The sequence below is a fragment of the Phyllostomus discolor genome, chromosome 3 (genome assembly GCF_004126475.2).
Source record: "Phyllostomus discolor isolate MPI-MPIP mPhyDis1 chromosome 3, mPhyDis1.pri.v3, whole genome shotgun sequence".
Classification (NCBI taxonomy): Eukaryota; Metazoa; Chordata; class Mammalia; order Chiroptera; family Phyllostomidae; genus Phyllostomus; species Phyllostomus discolor.
Genome location: NC_040905.2, coordinates 4,835,915 through 4,856,779, shown reverse-complemented (window position 1 = coordinate 4,856,779; position 20,865 = coordinate 4,835,915). Strand labels below are relative to the sequence as shown.

At 42.3% G+C, this 20,865-nt stretch overlaps 1 protein-coding gene across 1 annotated transcript in view; it reads right to left on the bottom strand.

The window, feature by feature from the left end:
- The window catches only part of HCN1 (hyperpolarization activated cyclic nucleotide gated potassium channel 1), a 313,939-nt gene that overhangs the window by 162,164 nt on the left and 130,910 nt on the right, over positions 1-20,865 (bottom strand).

Here is a 20,865-nt window from a genome sequence, read left to right as displayed (position 1 = left end):
AAGATTTTATTTATTTACTTTTAGAGAGGGAAGGGAGGGAGAAAGAGAGAGAGAGAAACATCAATGTGCGGTTGCTGGGGGCCGTGGCCTGCAACCCAGGCATGTGCCCTGACTGGGAATCAAACCTGCGACACTTTGGTTTGCAGCCTGCGCTCAACCCACTGAGCTACGCCAGCCAGGGCTTGCATTTCTCTATTTTCATAAAATACATTGAAATGCCATCAGGGGCTGCCCGAGTTCATAAAAAACAATCTTTAGAACCTGTTCTAACAGTCTTCCCACTAGAAAAACAGCAGCACTTCCGAAACTCTCACAGCTGCAGTGCTCTCTCGTTTGGAGGGGCTGGGGCATCAGAGACTCTTGAGGGTCACACCCAGAACCTGGTAAATATCTGATAACTAACACCCAGCTCCTTCCATCCCCCCATCCGTTCCTCTGTTTGATGTTGAAGTGTTTTTGTTTAGTCTGAGACTCGACACTGAGTGTTGTAACCACAGTTCTGTCGAGAAATCAAGGAACCACAGGTCTTCAAGTCCCACCTCAAGGGCCCCAAGGTTTGTGCTGTGAGGGGCTCTAGCCCTGACGCCTCGATCGTCCAATTCGCCAGCAGAAGAGCTGCTGGGTGTCTGCCACAAGGTCAAAGCAGGCCCCACCTGTGCCCCCTGTACTTCCTGATACAGCGGGGAAGTCTGACACTCACGTAACTGATGCCGACACAACTAAGACCTCAAAAGATTCCCAAGTAGGCGACAGTCACTCTTGTGTTCAGAAGAATTAGGGGGACATTGGGCACGGGCTTCATTGATGGCAAGATCCTTTATTTGAGTTCCGGCTTGGGGTAGAACTCCCAAGGCAGAGAAGAGGGCAGAGGTACAACGTAAAGTTGTAAGATGTGAAGTTTCATTGCCTTTGGGGGGGAACGTGTCATACTTTCATGGGATGGGAAGCCAGGGCATACAGGAAAATATATACAAGCATTATGGATGGAAAGACACGTTGAGGTGAAGAGCCACAAAACTCAGGCCATAGCATTTAGATTTCATGCTGGATGCCATAGTGTGGGATTGCTAAAGGTATTTAATAAGAAAATAACAGCATATTTGGATCAATGTCAGAAAAGGGTTTCTTTTCTGTTCCTTTAGCCAGGTCGGGAGCCGTAACCCAACCTGCTTTAATTTCTCCAGGGAAGACGCCGCACCATTTAGCAGGAGGAGCCTGCGGTGGATCAGCCTGTGTGGTGTCAGGCATTGGCCGTGTGGCGAGTCCACGGAGATGTGGTCTCTCGCCTCCAGAAGTTCACAGTCTAGCGGGGAGACAGGCAGTCGGGACGCGGAGTTGGCGGCACACAGAGGAGGCTACAGCAGCGCTGCTCTGGCAGAACTCAGGAAACAGCTACCTGGTCTACCTGCCGCTGACAACGCGGGTTCCCGGGAGGCGAAAACAAAGGCAGATTGCCCCCATTACATTTCAGTTTCAGAACGAATTAATTTGTTAGTATAACCCTGTCCCAAGTATGGGGATCCCCAGTTTTAGCTGGCAACCCTCCGGACAACACTTCTTGAAGAGGAATCTGCTGGAAGAGAATCTTGAAGGACGGGAACTGACCAGATGAAATACAGTAAAAAGAAAACTGGAGGCAAAGGGGGTGACATATGGAAGCATAAGGGAGAATTGCTCACTTGGAAACCTGCAAGGAAATTCAAGGTGACTAGGGCACAGAGTGGCCGCAGTGCAGTGGCAAGGAGATAGATTTGTGAGGGCAGGCGGGAGTCAGAGCACGTTGGCATTGGCCTTGCTGATAGGTTCAGTATGAATTCCTGCTTTCCAGAACTGACAGGTCCCTAGGTGATGCCTGACAAATGCATAGGTCACAGCCAGGGGACTTCATACATCGGAACACATTGCTTATTCTTTCTAAACAGTGATTTCAAACTTTGGCATTCTCTTCCAGCCGCCTTGTGCCTACCTCCTCGGCATCCTAACCAAAGGACTTTGCTTTCTTCTTCCTGGAAATCAACTGGGATGCTACCATCTCCAGCGTGCCCTTGCCAATTACCCCTCCTCCCACACTCAGCACCGTCACCTTGGCCACTGTTGCTGCTGCTGCAGCGATAACCATCACTAGGAAATTGCTTGACCAACCTTTCTCATTATTTTTACTCTTTTCCCAGTGGAAAAAGGCTCTCTCTTTTCAGCCAACTGATATACAGGGTGGGGCAAAAGTAGGTTTACAGTTGCTTGCCTGGAAAATAATGTAGTGATTAATAAAGCATAATACAAGAATAAAGTCTTTCATGTCATCACAACTGTAAACCTCCTTTTGCCCTGTCCTGCATACCCAACTTCCTGTACCTAAACCTTTGCTCTAAAATCCATCCATCTTTTTGTAAGTACGCTTGCCTTCCTTCACAGCGACCCTTTGCCTAGCCTGCCACCCACGCCTCCCCTGGTGGCTCTCTCTCGCCCACACGAGCTTGTCAAAGGCTCTTCCACCTCAAACAGAAGATTCTCCCTCATCCTGTCCCACGGGCATCCTTCTGTGTCTGTAAAAACGCACCCTCATCTGAACTTACTGAGATTCGCCTTTGGTCCCCTTCTTTCTGATAAACCATCTGTCAGCAAGGTGACAGCACAGAGCACTCAGGGTCTGTACATGAAAGTTTAAAACTAGCACGCACTGCTCCAGGACTCTAAAACACTACTTGATAGACATACTTTGAAAACAACACTTTTTTTTTCTACACAGGTACAGGCAAGCTAACTCAGATTTAGTAAGCCTTCCTTGTCAAACCTTATCTGAAACCAGCTTCAAATTGATCTCATCTCACACAATGTTTGCACAGAGTGGTACCCCATCCCAAAGGACACATACTACTTCCGGGGGCAAATCTTGATTTTAAGCAATCCTTTGCAACACTCACCAAACTGAACGGAGGATTGCTTTCACGGCCCTGGCCCTCTCCGTGCCCAGGTTTTCACAGTGCCCAAAGCCTCCTTTTGCTCACAGCCCCTGCGGCCACTCACTGTAACTTGGTGAGTTGCTTGACCTCACTGAAATGTTTGACTTCCTGTACATCGAATCATTTGTTCATGCGTTCATTTATTCTGCCAATATTTAACGGGTGTCCTTTGGCATAAGGCACATGCTATGCCATGACTTATTTTATTATTTTTGAATTGGCACATGCTTTATTAATGAACAGAGTAAACCTTTCAGTAATTTTAAAGCTATCGTTCTTAGACATTTGAAACATGGGGAAAGGCTATATTCCAGTTTTGTCCAAAAGCCATGAATTACTTTAAGTGAAATAAAATAATTCCAGCTCACTGGGTCTCTCATTTTAGCTGGGAAAAAATCAATGGCATATTTTTGTGAGGAACAAATGAGAAAAATGATATGTTTACATGAATACTTAATGAAATGATCGCATTTCTTACAGAAAGGATACGGCGCGTCTGCGAGAAGGTAAAAAGCAGTGAATGCTGGGCTCAGATTCTTTAGTTTTTCATGAATTCAGGACCTGATGTGAGCACTACCTACTTATAAATGTAATATCGTAACATGTTGACATGAAATTTTGTCAGAACATGGAGATAGGTAAGCAATTAAAAGAAGCCAAGAAAAGCATGTTAATTAACCTTGCTTCATCTGGGGATTTTAGATGATCACCGAGTTCCTGGGCACCAGCGTGATGGCACACGCACCACAGGTCACTCTGACACCTAACGCCTACCTTCGCGTCAGAACGCGGGCCGGAAAATGTTTTCTGGGAAAAATCATTCAACTGTTCTTTAGACAGCTTAACTATTATATTGTACTTCTAGGAACCAATCCATAAGTGAGTCCATTTCCGTGTTTGTCAACCAAACCAGAGGTTCCTGTTAGCAGCTGACTGATACCACCCCCCTGGGAAACAAAATTCATCTCAAGTTTGACCTTCAGTTTAAAACGTATTAGAAAAATAATGAAATATCATCAAAAGGTTAAATAATGACGGGTCATATGTACCTCTGCTTACGATATAAGTTGTTTTGTCACTAAAAGAGGAAATTACAACTCAAATAGATCTTTTAAAATGGTTTTGTTTTATTTTAATTATAATTCCATCTTTATTTGTGGGTTTCTAACCTTTCATTGAGAACAAATTGTTTGCTTAAAAGTCTGTTCTTTATAGAGATCTGTTTTATTACTGAATCGGTTGTCATTCTTCTTTACCATTCATTTAATATAAATCTTGATTTTTATATTATAAAAGCTCTTTGAGAATAGAAAATCCTTATTAACTCTAAATAAACATCTTTAAAAATAAGTATATACTCAGCAGCTACAAAACTAAAACCAATGCTGTATTTTCTTTTCTTTATTTTTAGTGTAGCTGACATACAATATTATATTAGTTTCAGGTGTACAACATAGTGATCTGACATTATGCACCTTAAAATGTGATCTAATGGCAACATTATGTAATAAAAATAAATATTCCAACTGTTCCCATGAATAATAAAGAATATACTATTAATAAGAATTCAGGAGATTATTTGCTGTGAAGTTAGGGAGATTGGGTAAAAATTATTTTTTTAGAGGAGATGTTTCATAGTAAGCCAATTAGAACAGAAGTCATATCATGAAGAGCATGTTTTTCAATAGCATAGATATTAGCATATTTAGATCATTTCAAAAAAGCTAAGTAGGAAATGTAGATTTCACATGAATGTGGATGGTGCTCCAGCGAACAGTGGCTCCGCTTCCACGATGCTCCGTGGTTTCTGCCCTTTTCCTTCCTTCTCCATCCCCCTGTCTATTGGAGAGGAACACAGCCAAGTTCAGTGCATCCCAGCCCCACGCAGCTGCCCTGCGACACTGCCACTGGCACCCACTCCATCCATCTGGCTCCCGTCTGAGCGGGTTCCCTCTACAACTGTTGCCATAGCAGCGGAGAAGAGGGCTGCGACGGGCTGGGAGGGGGGAGGACACACACCATGTCCTTCCCCGCTTCCCACTGGGACTGGGAAGTGGTTCCAAGGCCCCGCCGAAAATGTGGCAGAAATAGGCAGATTCACAAAAGACATCCATGATGGAGGAGCACCTTTTCTAAATGAAAATAAATGTGTGTGAGTGAGAAACATCTCCCCCCTCCAAACTGAGAATTAAGGAGCATCCTCTTACGGTCAGAAGGAGACACACAGATTATATTTCAGGGTGAAGGTCACACAGGAGGGTTTTTAGGCCTTTACTGATGGAGAAGTAGAAGAAAAGCTATAAGCACACGTATTGGGTCAATGTTAGAAATTCCTTTTTGACTGAAAATCATGCATAGATGCCTCAAATTGCCACATCAATATTAGATGGCATATAAAGGTAAGCAGGGTCTAGCTACTATCACTCCATGTTAAAAACCATTACCAAATATTTAATTCCTGTTTTAGAGAACCATACAGGATACCTTTGTGTTTCCAGAGAAAAATATATCCCATCAGAACTTCACCCAAACCTTTTTTAATTGCATAGGTCCTGAGGGTCACCAGGGGCCCCTACAAACATGTGTGCAGAAAGATAAAGTACCATGAGCCAAGGCACTGAACACTTAGAGGGCACGAGAAATCAATGACTTCTAATCTCAGTTTAAGAAAAGCCTGCCTTGAAAGCTTCTGGCTAGCAGGAATGTCACTAGCTCGTCAAGTCCACATGATGATTCCTAAGCTGGGAATATGTCTCACAAGGTCATCTCGTCTTTCCCCTTCCTCCAAGTTGGACGGGAGGAAAATCCAGGCCAAGGCTTCCTTGTCCTGCTTTTGAAAGCCACAGGGAGCCAGATTATGTCGCCTGTTTTACAACCCAAATTATTCTCCATGGTCATCATTTTCACCTTTTTATCATTTAAATTACAGGTGAAAGATGACCAACTTTTCCTCAAATATTCAGCACTACCTCAGTTTCTATAATCGAACATTGTACATTGTCTTTTGTGGAAAAAAATAAGAAAAAGAGAAAGATCAGATACTAACAATCAGCAACGCAAAGGTTCGGGACCCGGGTCAGCCTCAATGAAAAGACTGACATTTTCGAGTAATCTCATTAGAGGTATAACTTTCCTTTATCAAATCTGTGGCTTCCTATTAACCAGTAATGTAACTTTACCAAATAAAGGAAGGGTGCTTCGAGTGGACATTGGCTGAACTTGAGACACTCAGAGAATACGAGCGTGCTGTTTTTTAGCAACAGTAGCCACGTGGCCTGCCCACAAGGCACGTGTTTGTCTCCAGAGTGGAGCCTTTCAAACGCAAACAAATGGTTTTTATCCTCATCTCATTCTCTCTAAATGTATCTGAACGAGTGTTCAGCCTGCTGCTTAAAATACCACGATCACATTTTGTCCACCCTGCAAATACTCACCAGGTGTCCACCCTGCCCAACATGGCCTTTCCCTTACTTTCCAAGTCCTAAAACTTGGTCGACACAAACATACCACTTCTTTGAGCCTCACAGATTATTACTATTAATGCTAGTATTTACTATGCCCTCGGCACTGTGTCGTTGTCTTACAAATCAATCTTTTACCTTTGTTAGCATGCGGGCACCCCCACCCAAACAAGAGTGGTGAGGTTATCACACAAGGACGTAATAACCCAGAGGTAAGAGTAACCCAGGAGGTTTGGCTGTTCAGGGGAATGAAACATGTTTAGGCTATTTGGGTGAGATAAAGTTGCATGTTAGAGTATGTGAAGGTATAGTAAACTGAAAATTTCAACTACACATGCTCCCAGGCTGGGGAAGAGAGAGTGGGGGGGGTGAGAGAAGGAGGGAGGGAGGAAGAAGAAGGGAGGGAAGGAAGAAGGAGGAAAGAAGGAAGGAAGGAGGGAGGGAAGGAGAAAGAGAGAGAGGAAGGGAGGAAGGAAGGGAGGGAGGAAGGAGGGAGAAGAGAGGGAGAGAAGGAGGGAGAAGGGAGAGAGAAGGAGAGAGAGAAGCACGCACTGGAAGAGTCGAGAAGCCTCCGGCCAGGGCCACAGCCAGGCCGGCCGGCTGCTGAGTGAGCGTGGCCTGACGCACAAAGGCTCCGGTTCCTTCTTCTCAGTTTGTACAGCGTGCGCGTGCCTCTCACAGCAGGTGAGTCTCAGCAGGCCAAGTGTGATGCCAGTGTTTGAAGATAACACTTATTCCTCTAACAAGCCCCCAAAATGCAAGCCAACTATTTCAACTTGTGTTCAACTAAAATACAGTGATCTTTTCTAATATGAGCGTGAACATTGACTGTGCTAGCACTATTGATCCATGTCTACGCTGCTGTTATGAGGGATTTTCAAGTTCGTTTTTTTTTCACTATAATCATATACAATCTGGAATCTAAAAAGAAAGATCATCATTGCAATGTATCCTGTCATGGACAGTAATTGTTCTTCCAACCTCAGTATGCCCCAGCTGAAACACCCTCCAGGCCAACTGCGAAAGCTGTATTTTGATTCCAGAATCATCATGCAAACTGCAAACTTTTGACCATTAACTGAGTTTCCCTGTCACCTTGGTAAGTAAAGGGATTTTGCTGAATAGCGCAGTAAATACTAACAGTACCTTATTTCAGATGGAACACCACCCACTGTAAATTAATAAAATATAATGATACCAACATCCTACATCTGCCAGAATTTCGGTAGGTGATAACAGTGCTTGAATGACAACATGCAAGCGGTCTGCAGGAGCTCGTGGTCCACCAGATAAATGACGTGACTCACTACCGAGACCGAGGGTTTATAGAGGGTGCTTCAGGAGCAGAGATGGATGGCCAAGACTTCCTGGAGAGAACAGGACCGACTCCCCTGAAGGGGCAATGACGCTTCCACGGAGTCTTGACAAGCCGTCAGGAGACTCCCATGTAGACAACAGAAAGCAAGGGGCGCCTCCAGTAGAAGCACGTATGTACACATGACATAAGAATGAACTGCGGCAGACTCAGAGATGGAGAGCAGGCGCAAAGCTGTCGGGCGAGGGGGCTCGGTGGGAAGGGTGGAGGGACTGAGCAAAAAATAAAGAGAAAAACTCATGGACACAGGCAACGGTGTGGTGATTGCTGGGGGGAGGGGGTTAGAGGGAGGTGGGGGACGGTATAGGGGATAAATGGTGATGGACAGAGACTGACTTGAGGTGGTGAACACGTAACATAGTGTACAGACGGTGTGTTGTAGAATTGTGCACCCGAAACCTGTATAATTTTGTTAGCCAGTGTCACCCAAATAACTTCAATTTAAAAAAGTAAAAAAAAAAAAAAGAAGAAAGAATTGAACTGTGTGCTCAGGAAACTTCCTGCCCATTGCATGACTAGAATACCGTGTCGGTAGGGCAGGGACTCTCTTTATCTTGTTCATTGTAGTGCCCACCAGTAAATGAGTGGATCAAAGAACTGTGGTGCATTCACACAATGGAATACTGCACAGCAGAAAGAAGGAGCTCCTACCCTTCGCAACAGCGTGGCTGGATCTGGAGAACATTATGCTAAGTGCAATAAGCCAGGTGGTGAAAGACAAATACCATGTGATCTCACCTATAAGGGGAACCTAATCAACAAACCAAACAAGCAAGCAAATTATAACCAGAGACACGGAAATAAAGAGCAAACTGACAGTACCCAGAGGGGAGGGAGCAGGGGATAACAGGAGGAAAAAGGGGAAGGGTCATAAAGGGACATGGATAAGGGACACATGGACAAAGCCAAAGGGGGTTAGGATCGAGGGTGGGAGGTGGGGATGGATCGGGTGGAGGGGAGGAAGTGGGGGGGGGATGGAGACAACTGTCCTTGAACAAAAATTTTAAAAATGCCATTAATTAAAAAGAAAGAAAAGGAAAAATAAAACAAAATAACCTTTCTTCCTAGAAGAAATTGAACTTGGCTCACAGGAGGTGTTTAATAAGTCTTTATTTGATTAGATGTAAGTGACTGGATACATAATCCTCTGAAGCGGAAAGCTGTGAGCAACAGCTGTGAGCTGTTTAAGATTCATACCCTAAAGTGTCTGTTATACCGGATATAACCAGGATTAGGTCTGAGTGTGAGTGGCAGGAAGCCCCAAATAACAGAAGCTGATTACAAGCAAAAATTGTCTCTCTCTCTATTAAGTGTTGGCATCCTAGGCCTTGAATGGGAAACGATAATCTCACAAACCCAGTCTCATGAAGTTTGGATTTGATCATGCGGGGAGTATGTTTTAAGTAGTTACTTAGTTTGATGAAATGGTTTGAGTTAACTTTATAAAAGTTGATAATAATACACCACCAATAGCAATGAGCACACCCAGTGCCTAGATTTTGGTTTCTAATGCCACTTTCCATGATGTCCCAATGGCCCAAATGGGAAGATTTTAAACAATAAAATATATAATATAATCTTGTATTATAATCCAAAGTATAAAATAAATTTCCATGAGTACTTAAAAATGTAAATGAATGATTGAGTCAAAAAAATAAATGCCAGATTAGAGCAAAATCTCCTTTGCAGAATAATTCCAAATAACATATGTATACACTCCTGTAAAGAAGATGGACCATAACTTTCCACCTGTTGTGTGCAGGGTGCATATAGTGAATCCCTTGTAAAGAATACAGTAAGGAAGCCCTGGCTGGCGTAGCTCAGTGGATTGAGTGCGGGCTGCGAACCAAAGTGTCACAGGTTTGATTCCCAGTCAGGGCACATGCCTGGGTTGCAGGCCAGGACCCCCAGCAACTGCACATTGATGTTTTTCTCTCTCTCTCTTTCTCCCTCCCTTCCCTCTCTAAAAGTAAATAAATAAAATCTTTTAAAAAAGAACAGTGCTTTTAAAAAAGAATACAGTAAGGAGAACCCTGAGAAACACTACATCAGTTTGGTGATCAAGGTTAACCTCATCTTGACGTCATATTCACAGCATACACATTTGATACAAACGTACCATCAGGGAGAATGGTCCCTTACCTCTATGGTCTCCTTCCCAGAAACTCACAACTCTAGTCTAACCACAAGGAAAATACCAAACCAAGCCCAATTAAAAGACATTTCATAAAATATTTTCTTCAAAAGTGTCATTTAAAACAAGGAAAGTCTAAGAGAATGTCACAGTCCAGAGGAGGCTAAGGAGACACGAGGACCTAATGTAATGCAAATTTTGAAAGGGAACCTGGACCACAAAAAGAACATTAAATTGAAAATAATCAGGTCTGAATAAAAGCATGGACTTCAGTGAATAATAATGTGTCATCATCAGTTCATTAGCTTGACAAATACACTGCACTGGGTAAGATGTTAATAAACAGGAAGACTGGTGTGGGATATATGGAAACTCTCCATACTATCTTTGCAACATTTTGTAAATAGGAAACTATCATAACATTAAGTTTATTTCCAAAGTTAGGATGTTGAGTTTAGGCTCTGCAGAAAGACGTTAAATTTCATCCATGGCCTGCACGGGGAAGGATGAGACCTTCACCCTCACGTAAGGCGCTGACGTCCTGCAGGGCGGGGCCTACCAGCCGCCTTTCTGACGTGCATTCCCTGTGTCTTCACTCTCTTCACAAACCGAGTTTTGTCACCCCCACTTTAGGGTTCAAGACCTACTGTCAGGCTAACACATGAGAAAGCTAGCTCCCGACCAAACTAGTATTAACACATTAGGATGACAGAATTAGATCCTTTTATTCACACTTATTGAGTCAGTAACTTAGGTAAAATGTAGAGCAAGTACAATCTAATTCTTTTCTGTAAGACTCAATACTTTTTAAAAAGCCTCATCCCACATATGTTTTTATTATTTATTGAGTCGGCTTTCTTTTACAAATGTTACTTAGAGGACAAACACTCTAACGCTGAATTCACAGTGCCTATTGTCACATTCATATAAAAGGATTCTTTAAACATACTCTAAATCTTACAAGGGACTTCAGAATATTTAAAACGAGCTGAAAAAAAATGGAAAAAAGTTGCAGTAAAACAAAGTTGATTTACCGAAATACAGACAACCAGTGCATCTGATTGAAATGAAAGGTGAATGTGGGCTTCTGCAAAGAGTGACTGTTTTATCAAATAAAAACATTCCTTCATTTGCTAAGACTCACTAAGTTGCAACTCACAGCGCACACTGTCTTAGAAGATAAAAGGATAGGCCCACCTTTCAAAAATTTGCTCTTCTGATGAAATATATAACACACACACATACATTACCATATATCATAATGTGGATTACATCAGCCGAATGTCCGCAGAGCATTGAGAAAACATACGGCGGTGACACCGCTTAAACAGAACGTTGCAGCCAGCACCCGTGACGTGCTGTGACCAGTGAGCCGGAGCACGTCCCGAGAGTGGCGAGCTTCAGTTTTGAAAAGAAGTAGAGAGCAAAGACGTCACCCACCCCTGCTTTCCCAATAGGTACTATTTATGATAAAACAAAAAGTAAAGTTATAACATAAATAATTCAGAAGAAGCCTCGGAAAGAGAGTTTATAGGAGAGTCTACTAGATTTTAAAACGGAAAGAAGAAGGGAAGTGGAAATGGAATTAAAAAATACACAAAATCTACATCGTCCACATGATTAAATTGCAAAATCAGACTAGCCCTTACCGGCACTAAAGATACATCTTTAAATGTGTGAAATCATCCCGGTTAATATAAGCAGTTATATAGGCTCATTATTTATAGACCTACGTAAAGTAGCACCTACATTAATGAATATGAGTGAAAATTAGAAACTTGCAAGTGTCTCATAATATAAATACCTCCCTAAAGACACGAATTATCAGAGGCTAAAGAGTAACACATCTAGTATTTTGATCAACTGCCTTGTTTTCGTTTGTTTCTTCGTTTGTTTGGGTAACAGGCTCTCTCACTGGCTAGGCACTCCCTGAACGGAAGAATATCTTAAGCCCAACAGGCTGAAAAAATCTTAAAATTTCTCCTCCTCAACTTCTAAGTTAAAGAAAAAAACGTAATGACCAACACATTGACATATTCTGGGACTGCTGGTTAAAACTCCTACGCTTTTATTTAACACCCTGGGGAATGGGTGGTAAAAGTCCCCCACGGATGCCCTCCGCAGTCTTTCCTCCTATTGCTCACTCCTCCGAATCACTCCTGTCTGAGTTACAAAAAGAGTCTCCTAACCATTCTCTTCACTTCCAGTATTTCTGTTTCAACCCAACGCTCGTGCTGTGGCCAGAACGATCTAAATAAACACTAACTGTATCATGGAATTCAAAACTTTCAGGGACTATTCTTCAAACAAGCATCAAGACCAAATTCGCTGACTTCGAGACCTGGTATAATTGCTCCAAATCTATTTTTCAAGGATTTTTTTGTCTCCCTCAAAATGTAATCATTTTTTTATCAGGACACCAGCCTTCCCAGAATTCTTTGCTTCGTGTTAATCTAATCACTGGAAATAACTTTTGCCTCATCTCACCCCAGCTGCGGAAACTCTACTTATGTTTCCAAATAGAGGGGAAAGGCTTTGGAACAGAGCACACACTTGATGACTCTTTACAGAACTGATGTGAAACCTATTCTCGATTTTCATGAGAGAAACTCCTGACAAAAAATATCAGCCTCTACATGAATATTTTGAAAATAATTCATTGCTTCCTGAGGCAATTCACTATAAACATTCTTCTTGAAACTCTCATCTGATTATCTAGAAAACCCTGCTCAAATTGGAGTGTTTTTAAATGTTCTTTGTGCTAAATTTCACTAGTTATAAGGTTCCTTATTTATTTTTGGTATATCCAATGGTAGTTTAAAGATAAGAACTATGCAACTGGATGTATGCCCACAAACCCTTATTATGGCAATATAGAACATATGTGCACAGTTTAATCTTAACATATGGGGGACAGAAGGGGAATCATAGCTGATGTCAAAACACACGACAGCTGCTGCTAGTCTACATTCTGTGAAGTCCAACATGCTGTTTTGGTCTTTTCTTATAGAGACTCTAGCTTCCCAAAGACAGTCTAATGATCAGCAACGGGACTACTTATAGGACACCCGACTAAGGAGCATCAGGAATTAGCACACTTGCTCAAAGCCACTAGTTGAGTTATTACTGAAACTGACAACCATTTATTCATGCAATGAACACTCCCTGAGTATCTATTGATGCCTTAGAGAAACAGGAACAAAGTCATATGGCCATAAGTACCATTCAAGACAACTCAAGAAAAAATGTGTTACGCTTCTACTCTGTACAAACTACTAAAAGAAACCACTCTTGTCTTTATGGCTATTGTCAAATACTAGGAAGGCCAAATATATGCTTTTATAACAAGTAGGATTGTATAATGTGTAAATAAGATACAGTGTTCATTTAATGATACCATTGTGAATGAGACCACAGTTCTACTGAAGTCTCACGTTAAGTGGACACAGAGGGAGCTCACCTGGCCCAACAGCCACTCCGTAGCCAAGGCATCACCACATAATGAATTATATCCTTTCAGATTCTAAGAATATTTGTTACTGGTTTCAAACATTACACATATAAACCTTGGAATGTTGCCTTTAAAAAGTAATGTTGAGGGCTCTGGCTGGCGTAGCTCAGTGGATTGAGCATGGGCTGTGAACCAAAGTGTCGCAGGTGTGATTCCCAGTCAGGGTACATGCCTAGGTTGCAGGCCATGGCCCCCAGCAACCGCACGTTGATGTTTCTCTCTCTCTCTCTCTTTCTCCCTCTCTTCCCTCTCTAAAAATAAATAAAATGGAATCTTTTTTAAAAAGTAATGTTGAAATGCATCAGTAAAACAAAATATAAGCCCATCAGAATATTTTATTAAATTTACCACCAAACACTGTTTTTTAATTATTTAAAGAAAAATACAAAAACATGATCTATGAACACAGAAAGTGACTCTCTATGATATGTAAATGAAAGTCAACTTTTAATTAATGACTCTATGTTGGGAAACCCCAGTGATTATTTTTAACAGCCCAGCCCATTTCTGACTTTATATTAATATCCATCACATAGACCTCATGCAATGCAACTGTTCACTTTATCATTAAACAAACTCACAGACCACTCCCTCATCTGACCTTCTGTAGGAGGTTCCCTCCCTAAGGTTGGCTTTTCCCCACCTGACCCATTGTGTTCGGTACGGTTCATATCTTCTCTCCTGAGCCCAGCCCTGCCTGTTTCCACCCTGAGCACTTTCTCTCTCCTTAAACTAGAGGAGTACTTGTAGTTTGGGAAAACATTTGGCATTGGATGAAATACAGAGTACCAGCCATACTGCCAGAACAGCTCATGAGAAGCAACATTCATATCATAAAGCTCATTTTTTAAAGATTTTATTTATTTTTAGACAGAGGGAAGGGAAGGAGAAAGAGAAGGAGAGAGACATCAATGTGTGGTTGCTTCTTATGTGCCCCCTACTGGGGACCTGGTTCACAACTCAGACATATGCCCTGACTGGGAATCGAACTGGCGACTTTTTGGTTCCCAGGCTGGCACTCAGTCCACATTGGTCAGGGCCATAAAACTCACTTTTTAAATCAAAGAAGTGAGAAGGGGTATTATCTTCTTTTGTTGCTCTTTCTCTTCTAGTCCTTTCAGCATTTCTTGAGATGCAAAAATATAATGGTCAGGACTCATAACTAAAATCTCCTCCCACTGGAGTAAGTCATAGACTGAATTGGTATGTTAATATGTGGCAATAGAGTTATACATTCACTAACTGATTATTACACCACCTGAGATGCAAACAAATGTCCTCTTGTGAGGTTTGTCAGGACGACGTTCGAGAGTAGAAGTGCAAAGTCTTTGGTCATAGCACTTGCATATTTAACTACCTCTAAAGAGGGAGGATCTTAGGGCCCTGTGTACAACTCCGTTAGGAAGAAAATGTAAGACTGCTTGACGTTTTTACTGACATGGCCGGAGGCCTTTGATTTCATGGACAAGAATAAGCCACGAGCATAAACTGTATGAATACAGGGTTGATTCCTGGATATTCATGGTGAGTAAGAACCTGTACCACAATTCTGACATGACAGTCAGAATTAGCAGGGATATCCTCTAATTGGAGATAATTGGGGTAAAAATGAGAATGCATTCGGATTACCCCTTCCTTTTCGCTTCCATCTCGATGAGTTGAAACTACTGTTGGATGAGGCGGTTGCATTCATCTCTCCTCACCATCCCCCCACCCCCACCTCACCCACACAAACACACATGTGTGCATGTTCACATGTATTTGTATTGTGAAAGACAAAGAGACATTTTTCTACACACACATTATAATATGGCCTCCGTTTAGATTATCTTCCATGGCAGAGATTGCATTCCCAAACGCCCCTTCTTTAAAACCAGAAGCATGTTTTTGGTTGGGCGTATTGCCCAGCTAAAAAACTGTATCTTGCACTAATTTTTATAAACAGAAGTGTTTGTGTGCCGTAAGGCAAAGCGTTAGCATCGCGTTCCAAGGGGGCTGGCTCACGTGGGCAGCACCCCGTTACCCCCGGCTCTTCACCTTCCCTTCTTTTTGGAAAACACGGCGGGGGGAACACAATGGCTGGGGTTCCAGCAACCATCTCGTAGGCGTGCGACTAAGAACCACACCCTGGAGCAGCTGGCTCGGACAGCTGAAGGGGGAATATCGTACCCACGCTGACACGGTGTTTTCTTCACCAACCGGCTTTTCACTGCCTGTCTTTGCACACCTTTCCATGTGGAAAAACCACCACACCACCACCAAAAATCAATCTTTAGCTGTTATAATCTAGAGTATTTGCTATATGTAGTCTAATGCAGTCCCCACGGATACGCCCTCGTAAGTACTGGAAGTAAGAAGAAATTCAGATGAATTTCTCTTAAACCCAAGAAATCAGCTTTGGGTGATTAATTAGTTCATATCTAAAAAGCTCATACTGCCACTTAATTTATGCAGTTGCTCAGAGTAACAATTTAAGACAAGTTGATCCTAAAGGATATACCCAGAAAGTATTATCTCTGCAAATTAGAGGTTTTCAGTGTCATTTATTAACATTTCCTTTGATTAACTAGTGCATATGGCAATAATTCTTTAATTTTTTCAGGCGAACATTACGGAGAATGAAACCTATGATGGAGAACATTGGGCGTCTCAGTCATTTATTTCTGTTTGCATTAAAGCAGACCGGAAATTGCTACGGGCAAAATCCCAACTCGGCTTGTGGACATCACGTGCATCCCCATCTACGGAGCAGGCAGGGAGTTTGCTCTTCAATCGCACACTGCGTCCCTTCTGCGCAGGCGCTGTGCCAGCCTGGCCACAGAGCTGGCGGACCTCACTGGCCGCGGGGCACAGCCTCTGGCCTCACAGGCCTGAGCGGGGCTGCGAACAAGATGCGCAGGACTTGGAGGAGGTCCTATTAAAAGCGAAGGGGACCTGACGCACATAGCTTGAGGGGGCCCGAGGAAAGAAGTGCCGCGGCCCTGCTGGGGTGCAGAAAGGTGCAGGAGGCAGGGTTCTGGCGAGCATTGCCTGGGGGAGTGAAGGCCATGGGAACTGCAGGTGAGGGGAGATTGGGGGACAGAAGAGCTCGACCCGGGGATCATGACTCTGCAAAAGCAACAAACGTACTCGGTGAAGTACTCTGAGCCAAGAAGTCAGTGACGAAGACAAAGGGAATCTGGTATATATTAAGAGCAAAAAGGAAACGGAAGAAACAAGAGCAATCTTTATAAGCTCCCAGAAACAAGTTTCCTGAAGGAAGAAAAACAGAGCGAATGCCTTCATACAAGATTCTCAGTGGCCCACGTAGACACAAGTACTACTAGTATAAAACCATTTACATACGTGTATAATTTTATATAATTTATATAATTTTCACAGAGGATGCTAAAACCATCCTGGTGACTGAGTAGTAATACAAAGAGAAATCCATCCAAATCAAATTATACACATATATATATACATAAAATACATACAGGGCGCAGGGCAAAAGAAGATGTACAGTTGTGAGTATGCAAAACACAGAGTTTATTCTTGCATGAATCGTGGTACTATTTTCCATACGAACAACTATAACCCTACTTTTGCCCCGCCCTGTACCCATACTATTTATGATTCAGACATTAGGGGCATGAATCAGAGCCTTAACCAAGGCACGGGCAGCACACCCACTGTAGGTGCTGTGAACGGATGCCCGGGTTGATGCGCTCTGGCAGGGCACCTGGCTGGCACGGCTGCGCTCCGTCTGCTTCACCGGAACAGTCCTGACCAATACGAGCTGGGGATTGTGCCTGCCACAAGGGACCATGGCTCAAGAACTTCTTTATGAAACTCACTTTTTAATTATCAGTCGGAGCATATTGAAGCCATTGTTCACTGCGTGACACGCTCGCCTGTTGATGAGGATTCACTGGGAACTGATATCTGCATCTGGTCTCAGTTTTTTTTTAATTTTGATAAATATTTATTCAACAAAAATAATACGATTGTATTCAGAATGCTTCTTTTTTTATTGTTCAAGTGCAGTTGCCTCCATTTTCACCCACCACTCCCCACCTCCTACTCTCAATCAGTTTTTGAAATAAGTATGCATTGCTTAAATAATTAGTTTGGATTTAACTTGTGGACACTGTGATTGTGTACATCTTTTGCTTTTGCATGGTCTGTTAGAAAAGCTTTTTGTTTCTTTTGCTTTTACATTGTCTGTTAGAAAGCACAGAACCATATTTGCTAATCACCTCTCACAAGTACATAGTGTGTTACGACATTTCATATACTTTTCTTATTCCTATATTCATGTTACTTTCTCTGATCTTATTATCCTTTAGTCTTAATTTTTTTCAACTATTAATTTTTAATATCTGATGATGCTTATTTTTTTTACTTACCTGAAGCCTCTTTTTGTGGACAAGAGAGGTTATGCAAATACTTTCAAAATAAATATTCATCCATGCATCCATTCAATAAGTATAGTTTGAGGCTTTATGTTATGCCAAAGCCTGTGTAAGATGCCATTTTTACAGTAGAGAATAAGTAGGTTTAAAGAACTTCTCTTATAGATGGACTCACTCAAGCAAATCTTAGCTCTATACAAGGTGGCAAGTGCTATTGCATGTACTCTGCCCAGCAGCAGAACACATCAATGGTAATCAGTGCTCTCGGGGAGGAGAGGGGCTACATTAGTCAAGGTCCTGCCAAGAAAAATATATCTCCCACCAGCAGATTCTTTCCTAGGAGGATATACAGGCTTGTTTTCAAAGGTGTGGACAGAGGCAGCTGTAACCGTAAGAGATGACACATGTCCTTGAGCCCTTCACACCCTGGACCTGAACAGACAAGGAGCGACAGTGGCTTCCAGAATCCAGAGGGGATGGCTAAACGGAGAGGGCCCCCTAAAGAAGAGTGTAGCTGACCCCAAGGTCTTTGCCAAGAGAGAACCGGAACAGATGCCCTGGCCCTGCCTGCTTCATTCTCTCCCACAGTCTGCTAGGGCCTGCCAGTGGCCAAACTTAACGAGAGGCCAGAGGGCAACTTTATCAATTTCCAGGGGCTGTAGAAGCAAAGCGCCACAGACTAGGTGGCTTGGAACAGCTGATGCTTTGACTTACAGTTCTAGAAGCCAGCAGTCCACAGTCAAGTTGCTGGCAGGCCGGTTGCTTCTGAGGACTGCGAGGGAGAACGCGCTCAAGGCCCCTCCGCTAGGTTCTACCAGCCTCAGGGGTCCTGCGCTTGTGGATGATGTTCTGTGTCTCCCCATCACCTTCCCGAGGTACATGTCTGCCTCTGGGTCCACATTATCCCTTTCCATCAGGCGATCAGTCACCGCAATGACCCTAATGACATCATTTTAACTTGATTACCTATGTAATGATCCAATTTCCGAAAAGAATCCCATTCTGAGGTGCCGGGGATTAGTTAGGGCTTCGATATGTTTTGAAGAGACACGCTTCAACGCACACACCAAGAAATTCCACGGATGTGGTCTGCATATTAAATCATTTTAAAATTTATTTTCCATTTTCAGTCGACATGCAATATTATATTAGTGTCAGGCACACGACACAGTAACTAGAGATTGATATACCTCTTAAAGTGATCACCCCGGAAGTCTAGTCCCCACCTGCCACCATTCAAGGTTGTCACAACACTATTGACTATACTCCCTACACTGTACTTTAAATCCTCGTGGCTGTTTCTATAAATGGCAACTTGCACTCCTTAATCCCTATCATTTTTTTCACCCATTACCTTAGCCGTGTCCATCTGGTGACCATCGGTCTATCCTCTATATCTTTGTGTTTGTTTGTATTTTCTTCGTTTATTTTGCTTTTTAGAGTCCACGTGCGAGTGAAATCACTGGCATTCGTCTTCTCGGTTGGATTTACTTCAGGTGGCACAATACCCTCCGGGTCCCTCCACACTGCCTCGCGTGGTAAGAGTTCACTCCTTTCTGTGGGGAGCGCCCCATCGTTCATCGGTGCCACAGTGTCATGTGATACGCTCGGCCATCAGGGGACACTCAGGGTGGTTTCACACCTTGGCTATTTAAATTAATGCCGCAGTGAGTATAGGGCTGTATATGTCTTTTTGAATTAGTGTTTCTTCAGATACATTCTCAGAAGAAGAACTCCTGGGTCCTATGGTAATGCTCTTTTATTTTTTTTTTTTGAGGGAGTTCTGTATTTTTTTCCACAATGGCTGCACCAATCTGCATCCACACCAACAGGCATGAGTGTTCCCTTTCCTCCACATCCTCTCCAACACTTGTTGTGTGTTCATTTGTTGATGACAGCCATTCTGGCAGGTGTGAGGTGGTAAGTCGTTGTGGATTTAATTTGCATCTCTCTGATGGCTAGTGATGCTGAGCATCTTCTCATATGTTTACTGGCCATCTGCGTGTCCTCATTAAAAGTGTCCATTCAAATCCTCTGCCCAATTTTTAACCAGATTTTTGGAGGGTGTTAAATAGTATAAGATTCTTATATATTTTGGGTTTTTTAATAATTTTACTAATGTCAGCAATGAAAGAGTCCAACAGTTTTCAATAATTTTGAGTCCACTATATAACTAAAGAGGAAATTATTATCTTTGACAGAGTATTAGAGACTTTTTATCTTTTTTTTTAATTTCACAGAGTATTAGAGACCTTTCAGTATCATTAAAACTCAGATGATATTAAAAACATTTTAGAGTTTAGCTGTTCACGGATGAGATTCCTTTAGCCAGTCTAAATTATTCCTAAATTTTGAAAGACTATAAACTAAATGACTTGGAAATGTCATTCAGCGATATTGTCCTCTCTTACTTCATAGCTAAAAGCCTTGATCTTTTCCCATTATTTTAAAATGTAGAAATTTACTTTCTTACCAGTCTTAATTTGATTCCTCTAAATTATTACAAAAGTCATCAATTCAGTTTTGCTTTTATTACCACCAGCTTCATTTTAGGCCACATATTTAAACTTACTGTGTAAATAATTAAATACCTGTGACCATTTTCTTTAAAATCTTTGGTCAAAATCTTCACAGTCAAAAGGATTCATGTTAGATTTACTAATTTGCATTAAACCTTGCGTTAAGTTTCTGACCTGCGCGCCGTGGCCCACGGATGAGCAGCCGCGTCAAAGCACAGGCATTCATCACCACCATTTCTCTCACCGCCCTCACTTAGAAAGAAGCGTAACCTGAAGGGGTAACGGATTATGCTCACAGCGCCAGTAGCTTCACCCAGAAGATTCTTTGACTTAGGAGAAGCTCTTAAAATTCGAGTCTCTTTTCATTAACAAGATGAAGAGAAAATTTAAAAATACCAGCGTTTCTTATCCTTACTTTGATTAAAGTTACCTTTTTCATAACCAAAAAAAAAAAAAAAAACCCACATAAAGTATACCAGGTATTCCTAGTCAATTAAACTTGTAAAAGAAA